Below are 15,761 nucleotides of genomic sequence, written 5' to 3'. Positions count from 1 at the left end.
TACGCCACTGCCGGCATTTTACACCGTATGGAGTACGTCGAAACCTTCTTACGTGGATCATCCCTCTCTCTCTCTCTCTCTCTCTTTCTGCTCTTCGTTCGAGACGCGTTTATATTTCACGGATTGATCAACCAAGGATACGAAGGAACCTTGAAGATGATATGCTGTTAGGCGTGCGAATAATTTTTCATAACTTCTCACCGAATTGGAATTCATTCGAATTGGAATTCGAGAAAGAGTCACTTTTCGCATTCCAGTTTAGGAAATCAGGCGTCGAAAGCTGTGGGAGAGGATCTAATTTTAATTTGGAATTGACAATTGGGTAATCTGGAATAATAAAATTTTGGAAATTTAAAGAGGAAAGAATTTATTCTAATGGCGAGAGTGTTTCGCGACACCCGGTAGATAGTTTGTAGATATATAAGACGAAGGAGATGTTGTTGTCGAGTAAACGATTTTATGTATATAAATAAATAAATAAATTTGGAGATTTGATGGCTGATTGTAAAATAATATCCTTTGTTTAATCGTATTAATCAGAGTGAAATCGCGGAATTATTTCCGTTCCGGGAGAATTATATTTTCCACTCGCGCAAAGTGATGTTTAAAAATGGATTTCGTCCACGAAATGATTAATAAAAGATAATGGTTGATGTAATTTCAAAGTTTCCCGATCCGTAGAAAATAAGGGAGATGCTCGTAGTTAACAAGTTTTCCTATATAGCTGAGATTTCCTCAAAATATCCGTACTTTAACGTCCCTTCGATGTCTACTTCGATATTCACGATGGGACTTCGGGGACGACTTTCTTTCTTTCTTTTTCTTTTCTTTTTTTTTTTTTTCCCCTCGCTCATTTCGATTTGTCTCCTATTCCGTAATGTTAGGGCGTCGATTGGCGACAGTGTTGAATAAAGAACAGCGTCTTCGATAGCGAGCAATTTAAATTTGCCGGGGACGAAAAAAAGAAAAAAATAAAAGAAAAAAAAAAAGTAAAAGAAAAAGTTTATCATTCAGACGAAAGTTGAGAGCATATTCTCTTCGGAGGAGTTATAGCTTTTTTTCGACAGTTTCCTTCTCTTAATGTAAAACCTGAAAAAAAAAAAAATTGATGAGGCTGAAGTAAGTGAAAGGCTTTTTTTGGGCAAAAATTGTTCTACGATTTCGTATTCTCGCGATTTTTTAAGTGGAAAAATAATCAGAGTAAGTTTTAAATTCGTTTGAACGAATTTTCTTTTCTAAATTGAAAATTAATTGCCGGTCAAGTTGAATTATTATTATCGTATCCCTCCATGTTTTTCTCCATTTCGTTAACGATAACCTCGTAATATCCGGAAGAACTTTGAATCGGAATAATATAAGATTTCATTTCGTTTACCTTTCGAAACCGATCAACTTTGCGTCTTGGCTGCATATTAATGAAGCGCAATTGATCTTCAGTTTTCTTTCCCATCACAATTAAACCGATTTTCATAATCCCTTTCTAAACTAACTTCCATAATCTACTCAACTTTCCAATTTATATGCCCTGACTTTAAATGATAAAAAGGCTTCGATCTCGCAGTTTCTATCTCGCAATATCAATAAAATTAAATCGAGATTAAAAATATAGCAATTGTTAGAAAAATTCGAAATGAAAATTCGTTTTCGCTTCGTGCGTGACAAATTTTTTTTCCTCCTTTATCGAAACGAAAGAAAAAAATTATTGTACGATTACTTTTGTCAATTCTTCTAAATACACGTCTCTTTTTTCCCATAATTTTATCTACAACGCGATTACGATTAATCACATTGTTACGTGTCTTAATTACTGTCATCGACAGTGTTGCTGCACGTAGCTTTTAAAAATATAATCACGATGACTTTGAAAACTTTGGCGGAGAAAGAAGGATTATTTATGACATGCGTACAGCTTTATTATCTTTCTTAATTATCAATTCTTACGGGTTATCAATTTCAAAAGAACGCAGTGGTGGTTGATAACGAAGGGAAAAAGCAATTAGCGCGTTATCTTTAGGAAAGATTTCGTTTTTACTTTTCTTTTTTTTCTGTTGTTTTTTTTTTTTTTTTGAGCAATTTTATTGTTACGCGTTGATAAAATTGAAAATAATAAAGCGATAGACGTGTTTTTAATGAATTTTTAAAATTAATTTTTTGCAGAACGAAATTCTGGAACGAAAAAAATGTTATATTTTATTTTTATTTATTTATTTATTTTTTTGCTTGAAATCAATTTTTTTTTTCAGCTACGCTAATAATTACGTGTCACTCCATATAATTTCCATGCCGCTCGTTTTTCAAAAAATTATTTCGTAAAATATTTCATAACTATTTCATAACGCGATACGATGTTATTGGAATACGTATTCTGAACATTTTGGCTTTATAAAATTCTGCAACTTTAAAATTGAACAGTTTTTTAATATTCGAATATGCGTTGATATATTACACATATTGATATGTTGTAAAAAAAAAAAAAAAAAAAAAAGGAAGAAAAAAAAATAAAGAATTCCTCCTCGTTCCCCGAAGGGGAACATGATTTTATTCGTCGCCATCAAACAAGAAAATATTTCCTCTCATCAATTGTTAAACTTTTCTCAAAACAACAATGCGAGAATAATAATTGAATAATAATAATCGGTTAAGAAAAAAAAAAAGAAAAAGAAAAAGAAAAGACAGAATCCCTCAGGGAACAGATTCTCCTATCCTTAAATTCTGTCCGTGATGCGACGGATGAACGTCGCTTGATTCTCAGATGACACGGGAGGATTTGAATAAAAAGGCGAGAAATAGAGAGGAGAGAAAGAGGGGATAAGATCGTGGAACGAGAGAAACGAAAGGAGAGGGAGGAAGGAGAATGGAAGGCGAGGGAGAAGCGAGCGTGAACGTGAAGGGGGTGAAGAAGGGACGTGTCGCGAGTGACAGGTCATTTTCCGGAGCAGAGCACCCTCTCGTCGCGTGCGACCTCCCCTCGATCGGCCCCCAACCCCTTCGCGCTCGCTCTAAGGATCACGGGGCTATCCTAACTCTTCCCCGACTAACAACCAATCCTCGATATCTCTCTCGCCCGCCGAATATTCGAGCCCGCAATATAATAATAACGCGCCTACACCAATATCTATAATTTCATCTCCGCTTCCCCGCCTGCCCCCCCCCCCTCTCCTCGCCAAACTCGATTTTCCCCTTTTCAAACGAATCGTGATCTCGATCGCGTTTTCACGACGATTGTGCACATTGTCGTTGCACATTGTTGTTAAAAAGAGGAAGAGGAGGAAGAAAAGTTTTCATTCTTCTTCGCGTGGATTTTAAAAATCTGGCCGTCGTGCGTTTCGTAAGTTTCGTTCGGCAAGCTCTGGGATAAATTGGAGGAAGAATAGTTAGGGGAAATTTCGTGATTACTTTAACGTAACAACGTGTTGTACACGAGAACGACTTTCCTCGGCATTGATTACGGTGAATTTCTCATTTTGTTGCGAGCAAATGAAATTCCTCCTAATTAAATGGTAAAACTTTCAACTGATCTAATATCATCGTTTCTAAGAAGAGAGAGAGAAAGAGAGAGAGAGGGAGAGAGAGGTTCCCTATAACTTCACCCGGGGGGGGGCAAAACTTGAATTTCAGTTTTAATTAACTCCCATTTCTCTCTCCGTCGTCGGGACGGACGTGCGGGGTTTTAATGCCGATAAATAAAGGGCGGCCCGTATTCATAGTTTTATTCACGTGCAACTGACAGAAACAAATTGTGCGATATATATATATGCCGGTAATGTTTTTCTTAACGGTTATTATGCGGGGGGGGGGAGGGGTCAGCCACGCGAGTAAAATGGATTCTCATCCGCAAGGTGAATCTTCGTTTCGCTTTTTCGTGGAAAAAGCCACAATGGGCGCGAGCTCAATCGCTTAAGATTGCAGACCGTGGTTTGTCCACGCGATTCGTTATACGCAATTAACGAATTGCAATTGTCGAATTCGAGTTCCTCAAATTATTGGGGGAGAGGAGGCAAAGTGTTAAGGTTAAATCGGGCGGATGGATTATTCCACCCGGCATCGTATTTTTCGAAATTCTCGGTGGGAAGAAGAGGAAATCGAGCGTGATGTCGCATGGGCGTAGGCGCGAAATTATCCCGTCATTGCATAAATGCATAGGCTACGTGGGCGGGAAGTGGGACGCGGGTCGAGCACTTTGTCGTGTCCCCTAAAATATGGAGGCACCGTCGCTTCCCCCTGGTCCATCCGGATAAGGGGAGGAAGAGACTTCTTACATATTGCGTCGGCACTGCATAAATGCATGTTATTCATGCAGCGCAGATTCGTAGATCTTACTTTCTTTCTATCCTTTGCGGTTTTCCTTTCCTCTTCTCTTTTCTTTCTTTCGTTTTCCCCCTTTCGTTCGTTATTATCGTTTTATTTTCGCTCTCCAAACATTCTCGTCGAGAATCTTTCCTTCGAGCAGAGAGAAATTCGTTTATGGAAATAAGCGGAATTATCGTTCGAAATCGGTAAAAAAAAAAAAAAGGAAATAGCGAAGACAGTGGAATTGAATTTTCATCCAATGGGTAACGTAACGCAAACTTCTCTAATAAATGAAATATTTACACGCGTTACGTAAATTACACAGGAAAAACATATATATTTGCCAGTAGCAGTCTAACATCGGGTACAGAAATTTCTAACTTTCCACCACACCGTTCCCGCTTGTTTAAGTTATGCGTGGATGCTCACCGAGTAAACGATCATCTGCCAAAGTTTGCGTTAACAATTGGGAACGTTTGCTTGATAATATCAAGTTGCAGATCAAACACGATAGATTATCCGAAAACGAAATCGCGGTTCTTAATTAACCTCTCGAACGCCTATCTCTTAAATAAATGAATAAAATATTTCAAACGCGTTGCAAGGGATGTTATCTCCAATCCAATTCGAAAAAAGAAAAAAAAAAAAAAAGGAAAAAGAATTATTAAAACTCGGGAGTAAAATTCGAAAATTGACGGCAGATTATATCACGAGATATTGCATGGCAAATAAGTTGGTAAAGAGAAATAACGGGACGGAGTTATTTCTGGGATGGGAGCGTCACCGTAGCGGAAACTTTGTCATCTTAGCTGCTCGGAGACCTTGGCCCGTGGGTTGGGAAAGAGCAGGGCCGTGTCGGCGGGGAATCACAGCGCAAATCAGAGTAATTCTACGTTTATCCGATTGGAAGGTGATTTTAAAACTTGCCACTTCCCGCTGGAAGAAGTCGGCTCCCTCGTTACGTCTTGCGGGAAATACTTGGTCAACAAAGACAGACGTCCCCCGCGCGACGAGTTAACTTTACTCTTTATAGAACGACTGCATTAAAATCCTATATAAAGCTAACAGTCAACCCTTGTATATATATATATATATATATATCTCGTTGTAAAATTAACTTGCGCGCGAATTTTCCGTTCTGACGTGACAATTTAATCTTTGTTGTTACTATTATTATTATTATTATTATTATTATTTAAACAAATTTCATATCCCCGCGTTTTTTCCATTTATCTCGCGGTGAAAATTAAGGAAAGGAGTAGGGGGAGGAGGTTGAAAGGATTCGACAGGTTGATTGCGACGGTGTGATTGCGTTGAAAGGAAATATAATGATGCCGCCGTTATCCGTTGTTTATTAGCCAGGGCGCAAAAAACCTGTTTTTTCGGCCGTTGCTTCGAAAGTTGCTTGGACGTTGTGTATATACCGTCATATGTCACATGTTTGCTTTAGAACGCGCAAATGTTTTTAGTGTGCCGGTCGTGTTATTTGTCGAACCTTTGTCAGATTAATTACCTGTTCCTGTCGATAAATAATATTTACCTTCGTTTCATGAAAAAAACAATTCACTCGTGTTTAATTGCAACGTCACTCAACGAGGAAACCGTCGAGTAATATTTTCGTAAATACTTGTTGGCCCCGCGCCAACCATAACATTTCACCTACGTAGTCACGTAGATGTCATTTCGTTAATTGGCGAAGTTTTCTCTTTTCCCTTTCCTTTTTTTTTTTTTTATTTTTTCTTCCTCTTCCTTCCTTTTTTTTTTTTTTTTTTTTTAAACGTTTATTAAGTATCCCCTAGTATCTTACCGATTCTAAAATCGTACTTTTCGAACGTATATACGTATGTATATATCGGCTAAAATCGGCCCCACTTTATCGGAAATATTCACTTTGAGCCATGAGCGCGGTAAGGCAATTAACGGACGAATGATGGAGCGGTACGGGATAAAATTTTAGCGGCCGCGAGGGGGAGAGAGGGGTTTGGCTCGGAATTAAAAAAAAGAGAGAGAGAGAGAGAAAGGGAATCGGAAGCTCTCCTCGCTCTATTACCACGTTTAATCGGAGGCCGGATCGGAAATATCGCTGTTCCGTGTACATATACATCGTTTATCCCGTTATACGCGGGGATCGAGACAATATTGCGCCATATTCGTACCACCTCCCCCCCCCCTTCTTGTTTAAACACGGTCCCCGTGTACTAATCCTATGTACGTATGCACGTGTCGGGACATACCGATTGTTTAATTTCCACTCCTCGCTTCAAATTTATTAACATCAATCGCCCCCTCCTCCAAAACGTCCTCAAACCTAACCTCGCTTGTTTCGACAAGTAGAGAACCGCCTCTCCTCCTTCTGAGCTTTTAACTCGTCCCCGAAATTGGACTCGTCGCGAAATCCAAATACTACGATTTACAAATTCTTCGAGAATGAAGGAAGGAAGGAAGGAAGGGTGTGTTAACGAGAGCAGCATAAATTCGATATATCGAACCCCCTCGCCTCTAATTTCGTCCATCTGGTGTCCATCCGGTTCGAATCGGTTCCAGGACGGAACGGAGGAGGAGGAAACGAAGATGCCCCCGATAGAGGGCAGCTCTGTCTCTCTCTCTCGAGTGGACATTTTCTCTTCGAGGGGAAGAGAAAATGGCCCGTCGTCGTCCCGCTCTGCACCTCTTAGCCCCGTAATTGAATAACGTGTCTCGAGGCACGATCGGCCTCCGCCCGGACACCGTAATACACCAGGGCTTTTTGCCCGCACCTTGACGACTTCAATCTCTCGCCGTACCTACACCACCTTGCCGCTCTTCGCTCCGCTCCAGACGAGATGAGAGATCGAGAAAGTTGTTTCGCAGTTGTATCGTTAAGACGCGTTGAGACGCTTTTCTTCGTTTATTCAAAAGTTTCGAACGACTTTTTAAATTCCTCTCGCAATTCCCAAAAGTTCGAGGGAAATGAAATTTAATGAATATCGACGTTCCATTCCTCCGCCAAGTTTTTTTCTTTTTTTTTTGAAAAACATCTTTTCACTATTTTCTTCTTCCTCTCCTAGCAAAGGAGAATTTTATCCTAGTAGAATGGTTGGTCGGCTAAAATAAGAATTGTCCAGTTAAATTTCATCAATTTTTTCGAATATACTTTAACCATCCACCGGTGGATAATTCCGATACCCGAGACGCAAGCGCGTTAACTCATAAACAAAATTCCGTGCACCTGGGGGAGGGGGGATTAAAGGTCAAGGTAATCCTCTTCTTATAAATAACCGACCCTTATATAGATTTTTTTTTTTTTTTTTTTTTTCAAAGTATCTACTCTCTCTCTCGCCTCCAAACATAGAATTTTTCCTCTCTCGACAAATATCATCCATACTTGAACGATAATTTAAAAGATCCATTCCTAATTCGTGCAAGCCACGATATATTATATCGTATATAATATCGATATTCCACCGTTATATGTATACACTTAATACGTATACGTAATACGTGTACACTTTATTCCGTATTCCCTCGGCGTAAATAATAATATCGATGCGTGTCTTTGCATCTTATATATGCGCGTGTAGGCTCGTTTGCGGCGCTTGTTTGCCGGCGAACAGTCGAGAAATACAGACTTAATATATTGACCCTATTATAGCGTTATTACGCGCGAATACCGATGCTCCGGCTTATTGTGCGCGTACGAGCACAATCCTGACCCCTCTCCCTCCCCTCCCCAGCCTGTTTGCCCTCGTCCCGCGTGTATATGCCCTTCTGCGAAGTCTGCATCATCGTAACAAGCGTGCACACAAGCGTGCACCAACTGAATTGCCATCGGTGCAGGAGGCGTCATCGGGGTGGCGACAGGTGATACGATAATACTTGACGCGTAGGACGGCGAGGGCCTGTGTCTGTGAAAATTGTGAAACTCGTCGAAAACGCGACACCATCGATATAGAGACGGAAGCTTTCTTCTCTTCTATTTATTTATTTATTTATTTATTTGTATTTTTTCGGTTATCTCTTTCTCTCTCCCTTTTTTTTCCCCTTTTTTTTTTTCTTTTTTTTTTTTTTTTGGATACCGGGAATCGCTCCTAACGATCGTCGTGCGTTCGTGGAAAACACGGAATGACAAGAGCTCGAGCGAGCCTCGTAAATTTATAATAAACTGTAGAAATATTAATTGACGTTGGGGAGTTTTAACGTGATAAATTAATTCGTTGTTCCTCAAAGTGAGGAATTTCAAACGGAGATAAAGGGTGGGGCGGAAGTTGTGAAATTTTCATAACGAGAAAAACTATTTCCAGTTTCTGTTTTTAATTAGGAGTAAAATTTTGCACAACGCGACCTCCCCCTCCCTCCCTCCCTCCCTCCCTCCCTGTTTGTATTCCACCCCGCGTATCGCGAATTTAATCATCTCATTTTCCTTCTCTTCAAAAAATAATAATACGTATCGACGGACAATCGATATCTATTAATTTCTTTTCTCAATCGATAAAATTTAATCGAACGTTCGAATGTATCAACAAATGTCGATTTACGATTTCTTGCGATGGAAAGAAGGTACAACTTTTCAAGTTTATTACACTTTAACGATATTAAAAATGCGCATCTCTTTGGATCCACTATTAATCTTCACGAATTGGACAAAGTGTTAATCGTTCCCCTCGGACGCACTCTTACGACTGATAATACGACAGCGCGTGCAGGACAACTGTTTGTCTTCGCACGGTCTATCTGCGAATATTAGCACCGGATGATGAGTCGACATATCGTGGCGGCGATGATAAAAGATAAATTCGTTTCAACAGGTGATTCGTGCGCGTCTTTGTCCGCGCGGAAAACAAAATTTTATCCACGCGTGAAGAATTATTACGTGCAATCGATTCATGGTAATTATCCTCATTGAAATACTTTGCGACAATCGCCACGGATTAATGGATTTTGAAATACATGAGACGGTATAATCGATGAAACGGATTATTCCGTTTCAAACGTCACGGTTTTTATTTTAGAAAAATTATAATCTCCAGAAAATAATTGATACCAAATCGCCAAAACACGATCTATTAATAACCATTGATATTAAAATTACATAGCACATTCAGATTTACAGCTCGACGATAATCGAAAGGCGTTTAATAAACTTCGAAAATCGAATCAATCTCGCAATTTACTTCACTGGTTTAAACTTTGGGGAGGCGATTTTACTCAAATAATGGACACAGGGTCGAAAAGAGAGAAAGAAAGAAAAGAAATCTCGCGATAATTCGAATTCAACCCCCCCCCGCCCCCGATATTCGACCAGTTATATACATATTCCAGCACACATTTCACGATTTCTCCCCGAATTTCTTCCTATTCGAAATCTCCTTGTATCGATACGACACCGAACCGACCGATCGTAAAACCGATCTCTCCGCTTAGCCAGAGAGAGGGAAGAAGGAAAAATGCGAGAAGGGAGGGAAAAGGATTCGAGGTGGCGAGAAACAATCTGGAATAGGAACGGAGCGAAACGAGACGAGAAGGAACGCTTGATACTGTGATGGCGGGTGGTGGAGTCGGATCGGTGGCGCGAGGCCAGGTATAGGAATCGGAAGCGGGTAAAGAAAGGGCGACGGAGAGTGTAGTCTAGAAACTTTATCCACTTTGCATGCTGATGGTCACAGATTCGGGAAGACAAAATGGCGTAGAAGAGAGGAGGAGGGGGTAGAGGAGGGCGAAGCGTGGATCGCGATTCAACGGGCGAATCGATTCCCTTTGTGCCTCGCCGACACCGCCGCCGCCAGCCGCCTTCTCTCCAAACTTTGTAGCCAATTTACGAGCGACCAAGTCAGCGCCCTTCGATTTTACGCTAATCCGATGCCGTAGATGAGGCGGGCCTTTCCTTTCTACGTACGAGGCTTCGCTAAAAAAAGGATTTCATTTTCCGCGCTGCCCGCCATTCTTCCCTCCCCGTTTCTCTTCCCTTCGGCGATACAGCGTTTAAACGGAATTACGGAATTAAGTATCGAGCCGCTTTTTCTCTCCTTCCTCTCCCCAATGTTCCAAGAATCCTTTACGAGAACGTAACGAAATCCTCCTCCTCGGGGAACGTTTGCATCCGTCATCACGAAGCGAAGAAATCGTAGTTTTCGCAGAGCGATCGTAGACTCATCGTAGGAGATGCTTTCTACGATCGATCGATCGATGCGTTTATGGGCAAACCGTAATATTTTACAATCGTCGCATCTGAGATTCTCGCTCTACGCAAATGTTACGGGTAATACAATCCCATTCGTGGTGTAATAAATGGAAGGGCGGCACGATCGATCTTGGTTATTCGCGCGCGGGTAGGATAAAGTTATATAAAAATAGTGGAACCTAGACGTGGTAAAAGAGGATAAGAGATGAAAGGAGAATTTAAAAAATTGTTTCGATCGTATCGTTTCGAGTAATGTAGGAAAGACAGAGTTTCGTCTGTCTTTTTCGGTGAGGGATTAGGCTAGGAGAAGAGGAGGGATTGATGAAGGACGGAAGAGGGGACAGTCGAAAGGGGTAAGAAGTCGTAAAGCGGGGTTGAAGCCGATCGTAAACGTTGGTTTGAAAGAACGATGCCGTGGAATCGTTATAGATAGAAAAATCTCGATAAGATATCTCGGCAAGATATTCGTAGAATCTCTCAGAGGCTGAAACGAAAATGCCATTGAGAAAAATTGAAATTCCTCGAAAGTAAAAATGCGAGGATACCTAGTGGAGCGAGTAAACGGTTCCCTATGACTATCGGTATTCCGGGGACTGGTGATATTTGTCAGTCACCGAGAATTCCCCTATTTTTCGAAACTCTAAACGATGCCCTCCCACCATTTATTTTAACCCTCACAAGAATCGTCTCGAAAAATTATCATCATAAAACGCCACCCAGCCTCGGAATCTTCACACTGTTCAATACTTTTCATCGGGGGGACGGCAAAACTACCCCCTCTCCTCGTCGTTTATTTTAATTACGATCTCGAGGCACGGAAAAATTCGTTTGGCGGAAAAATGATTTCGGCTAACGCGGTTCTCTCATTATTAAAATCAACCGCATCGCGTGGATATATATATATATATATATATATATATATATATATATATATATATATATACACACACACACACGCACGCACGCACGCACCGGTTTCCTTCCAAAGCGATGCACACTGATCCACTTTAGGGAAAATCAGCACCGGACGATTTGCTTCGATATAATGGCTCTTGGTTACCTTGCTCCCCTCCCCTCCCGTCTGCTAGATCGTCCAAATCGTATCAACTTAATTCATATTCACGGTACGAACGAATTCGCTAGCGGAAAGTCGAGAAACGAAGACACGCGAAGCGAGCGAGCGAGAGAGAGAGAGAGAGCGAAGGGAAATCGGCCACGCGGCGGGAGGAGAGAGAGAGAGGGAAGAGGGACGGTCGAGGGGTGGAGGGGGCGGTCGACGAGCATTTGCCCAAGCGAGCCGGGGGTTTTAGCCCCGCTTCCGTCTCATTACTCGCTACGCTCTGATTGAATTACCTACAATCAACATCAAACATTTTTAAACTCAATTTCATGTACGTAGAATCGTGTATTTTCCCGCTTTTTCTGCTTTATAGAATCGCTTTGCGAAGCACCAATCCCCTCCTTCCGCCCGTGCCCACCAACCTATTTCTCTCTTATATTACGGATACACGAACCGACCGTGTCCACCGTCGTTATTGTGTAATTACCTCTCGTCCGAATCGCGAGAGAGAGAGAGAGAGGGTGGGGTGGGTGAAAAACTTGCAATTCGAAATATATATCCAAAGTTTTTTTTTAATTCTTTACCTCTTCTTCTCGTATCAAACGTATCCTCAAACGTGCATCCTCGATCTCGCCGGTTTTTACTCGTCGAGCCACGCTCGTTTCGAATCGGGTTTAACAAGATTTACAATCGAAATTTAATTAGCGTTCGGGGGAAGGGAAAGACTCCTTGTTGCCCGGATTCTTCCGGGCAAAACTCTTAAACTCTTTTATTTCGATGAATTCCTTTGTTTCGGTAATCGTATTATCATGTAACGGATTATTGGCCTCTCGTAATTTCATTTCCGATATAATATATAATATATATATCATCGCGTACCTCGTATTATTATAATTACGTCCGAATACGGAAGCAGGGAGCGTATTAAAGAAAGAAAAGGAGATAAAAAGAAACATTTGTTTTTACCGTTATTCTTATAACTTGATATCCTCGTATATATTAATTATTTAATTCACCAAAGATTCCACGAATTGACTACTCTTCTCTTTTCTTCTTCTTCTTTTTTTCTTTTCTCATGAAATCGTATCGTCACGTTACGAATACAGGAATACAGGAATCAATGGTTAATTAAAATATGTAATACGAATATATATATATATATTTCATAAAATGTATAAAATCAGCGGGGGTGTAGTCGATGATTTTACACGCGTGTGCAAATATTGTCGGAAAGGACCCACTTCAGAATTAAATAATTGCACGCGCGTGGTCTGTCGATCGGAATCCATAATGGCGGAATTGAATCGCTTTCCCGTGAGCGCGATTGATTTGCCGAAACGAAGCACTAATCAAAATTAATTCCCATTATTTCGTTAATGACACCGGGCCGCGTCGCGCTGCCTCGTCACGCTCGCAGCCCCGATTTGGCGCGAATTAAGGATAATTAAGAATCCATTTGTATCCGAACGAATGGAAGCGAATTCGCGAAGAAACTTTTCTAACAATTATTTTCCATTACGAATCGAATCTGCGAAATCGACAGAGAGAATCGTTAAACTAAAAAAAAAAAAAAGAAGAAAATACATATATATCATTCCATACCAATCCTTTATCAGAAATTTCATTTCGCAATTTTTTTATATTCTCCCCCTCCCCTCTCTCTTTGTCCCTTCCCTCCCTTCGTAAAGCAATTTTTGCAGTAAAAAAGCTTGTCATAAAGTTGTACGCAACGCTGGCGCTTTTAACGACGTATTTTGTCGTTGACAAAGTTAATTTTCCTCCCCCTCCCCTTTTTTTCTTTTCTCTCTCTCTCTCTCTCTCTCTCCTTTTTTTTTTTTACGTTGTACAATGTACAACTTCATCGTAACGTTTAACTTGGAATGACGTAGCCGATCCTTAACGTCAACGATCCAACTGAAAATCGTCGGCCGCTTCGAAAAACTTATCCTTACCCCGAAGTTTATCAACTCGGCGAGCCAGCGACATGCTTGTAATTTTAAAGTACTTGGCCGCGAGTTGGCAACCGGCGCACAGTTTTATTAACTGTTCGTAAGTAATTTAAAAGTAATCACGCTAATGAAGCACAAAAGAGTCGACCTGTAAGCACTCAGAAGCGATATATATATATATATATGTATATATACATGTGTCTCTTTATGTACATGGATATCTATGTAGCTACGCAGCAATTCATTCGCACTACATGGAAATCTCATTAGGCCCAGATACATATAACAGCTACCCCGCGACTAATGGCTGAGTTTGAATCGAGCTATAGGACAGACGCTCTGGGCGGAACTTGATCGTGTCGATGCTCACGGTGCGTGAGCCATAGTACTACGTTTCTAATGCATAATAATCGCCACCGATCCCAGTTTCCGTGTGGAATCTCTATCCGAAACCACCTTTCCAAAAATTTCATTTCCACTTCCTCCTCGATAATTCGATAATTCGTAATATAACGCGCCACCGATCTCACCGAAATTTCTACCCAAAATTTATCGAGAGATAGAAGGGACGAATGAAATGGAAAAAAAGAAAAAAAAAAAAAAAAAAAAAAAAGTCGTGATCGACAAACTTTTTACGTAGCGTAACCGGATATGCCAGAGATACAGAGGTGTGACGATCGAGAGTCGTCGGAGCAAAAGTGTTTCTCCCCCCTCCCAAAGGAGAGAAGAGGAGGGAGGGAGGGAGGGGGATAGGATCGCATGCGCGCGATTTAATACGAAGGCAAGGGCCGACGCGCGTTTCTCGCATTCCTAGCGCGCAACTTGTAGAAATTCTACTACGCTACGTGCCTACGTACTACGTAGGAAATACCTACGTAGTAAAAAAAAAGTCTTCGACAAAGCCTTCCCCCCCCTCGTGTGCGTCCAGGATACAGGGCGTTACGCAACACACGAACTCGATGCATAGCGGGTGGGCATGCGGGGACTTCATTATAACCTCATCGCTTCCCACCGAGTGCATTCGAATTGAAAAATGCGCAGGCTTGTTTTTCAGCTACCGAGGTTACCGTGACAACGCGCGTATGTACGCGTACACGTACGTACGTACACATACGTACCCTTATCTTCTCTCCTCCCCCCTCCCTTAGACGAGAGAGAGAGAGAGAGAGATATTCTCCTCGTCTCGCTTACACCGGTCACGCTTCTTCTCTTCTTTCCGCCATGGATTTCGAGCTGTGCGCGTCGCACCGTCGACGTTCGTCGAAAAGGTGGGCGACGTATTCCGCTCGGCGAGGAACAAAGACAACGAGAGAGAGAAAGAGAGAGGGTTGTAGCGGGGTTATATACTCGATGATAGAGAGAGAGAGAGACAGAGGGAGGGAGAGAGGTGCGCGGCGACGCAGCAGGTCGAGGGAGATGGTGTGCCGGGGACGGTACCGGCAGCGAAACGCGGGCATCGGCGAACCAGTCACTATGACAACGGTGACAGGCGAGGTGTTAGTGCGCATCCGTGACCACGCCTACGTCACGATGCGGTGACGTCAGAGCGTCGACGGCAGCGGCGCCTGCCGCCGAGCAGAAACGTGGCGCGCAACGCTCGTCGGCCCTACGATGGAACAGAGGAGAGAGAGAGAGAGAGAGAGAGAATCGGGCAGCCGCCTGTTGCTACTTCGCTACACGGAGGGTGAAGCAACCCGCTCCGTGCGTCTTCCCCCTCCACCTTGCTCCCCGTTACCTTCTCCTTCTTCTCCTGCCCTCTCCCTCTCTCTCTCTCTCTCTCTTTCTCGCTTTCTCGTTTTCTTCGTCCTTGTTTCGAGGGGTGAGAGAACGTCTTTCTTCGTTACCATCTCCTTTCCTCCCCTCGATCTCGGTCCAACTTTTATCCTATCTTCTTCTTCCTCTTCTTTTCCTTCTTCTTCTTCTTCTTCTTCTTCTTCTTCTCCTCGAAATATTCTCTCTCTCTGTCTCGGTCTGTCTCGGCTCACCATTCTCCCTCCGATGGTCGTGCAGAACCGACGTTCGCCACCACCGTTGCCGCCACCACCCTACCACCACGATTTCGAACGACCAACTCCCTCGGCTTCCACCTCCTCGCCCCCTTTAGCCTTCCGGCGGGCAACCCTCCCGCGCGTGTTACCAGCCAGCAGCGATCCCCACGGCCACGACCGAGAACCGAGACCGAACGAGAGTCGTCGGCTCTCCGCCAGTCAGCCATCCGACTCGCCGCTACGCCACGCCACGCCGCGCCGCTGCGTGTGTTTCCGAAAAATCGTGTATTAAAAAAAAAAAAAAAAAAAAAAAAAAA

The 15,761-nt window shown here is 42.3% G+C and overlaps 1 protein-coding gene across 3 annotated transcripts in view; it reads left to right on the top strand.

Annotated features, from left to right (window-relative positions):
• Window positions 1-15,761, top strand: part of LOC122715634 (CUGBP Elav-like family member 4) — a 513,357-nt gene that overhangs the window by 283,564 nt on the left and 214,032 nt on the right. The gene's annotated exons all lie outside the window — the stretch shown is intronic.

This window comes from Apis laboriosa, unplaced genomic scaffold, assembly GCF_014066325.1.
Source record: "Apis laboriosa isolate Shangri-la unplaced genomic scaffold, ASM1406632v1 scaffold39_cov144, whole genome shotgun sequence".
Lineage (NCBI taxonomy): Eukaryota > Metazoa > Arthropoda > Insecta > Hymenoptera > Apidae > Apis > Apis laboriosa.
This window is presented reverse-complemented; position numbering and strand designations above follow the sequence as displayed.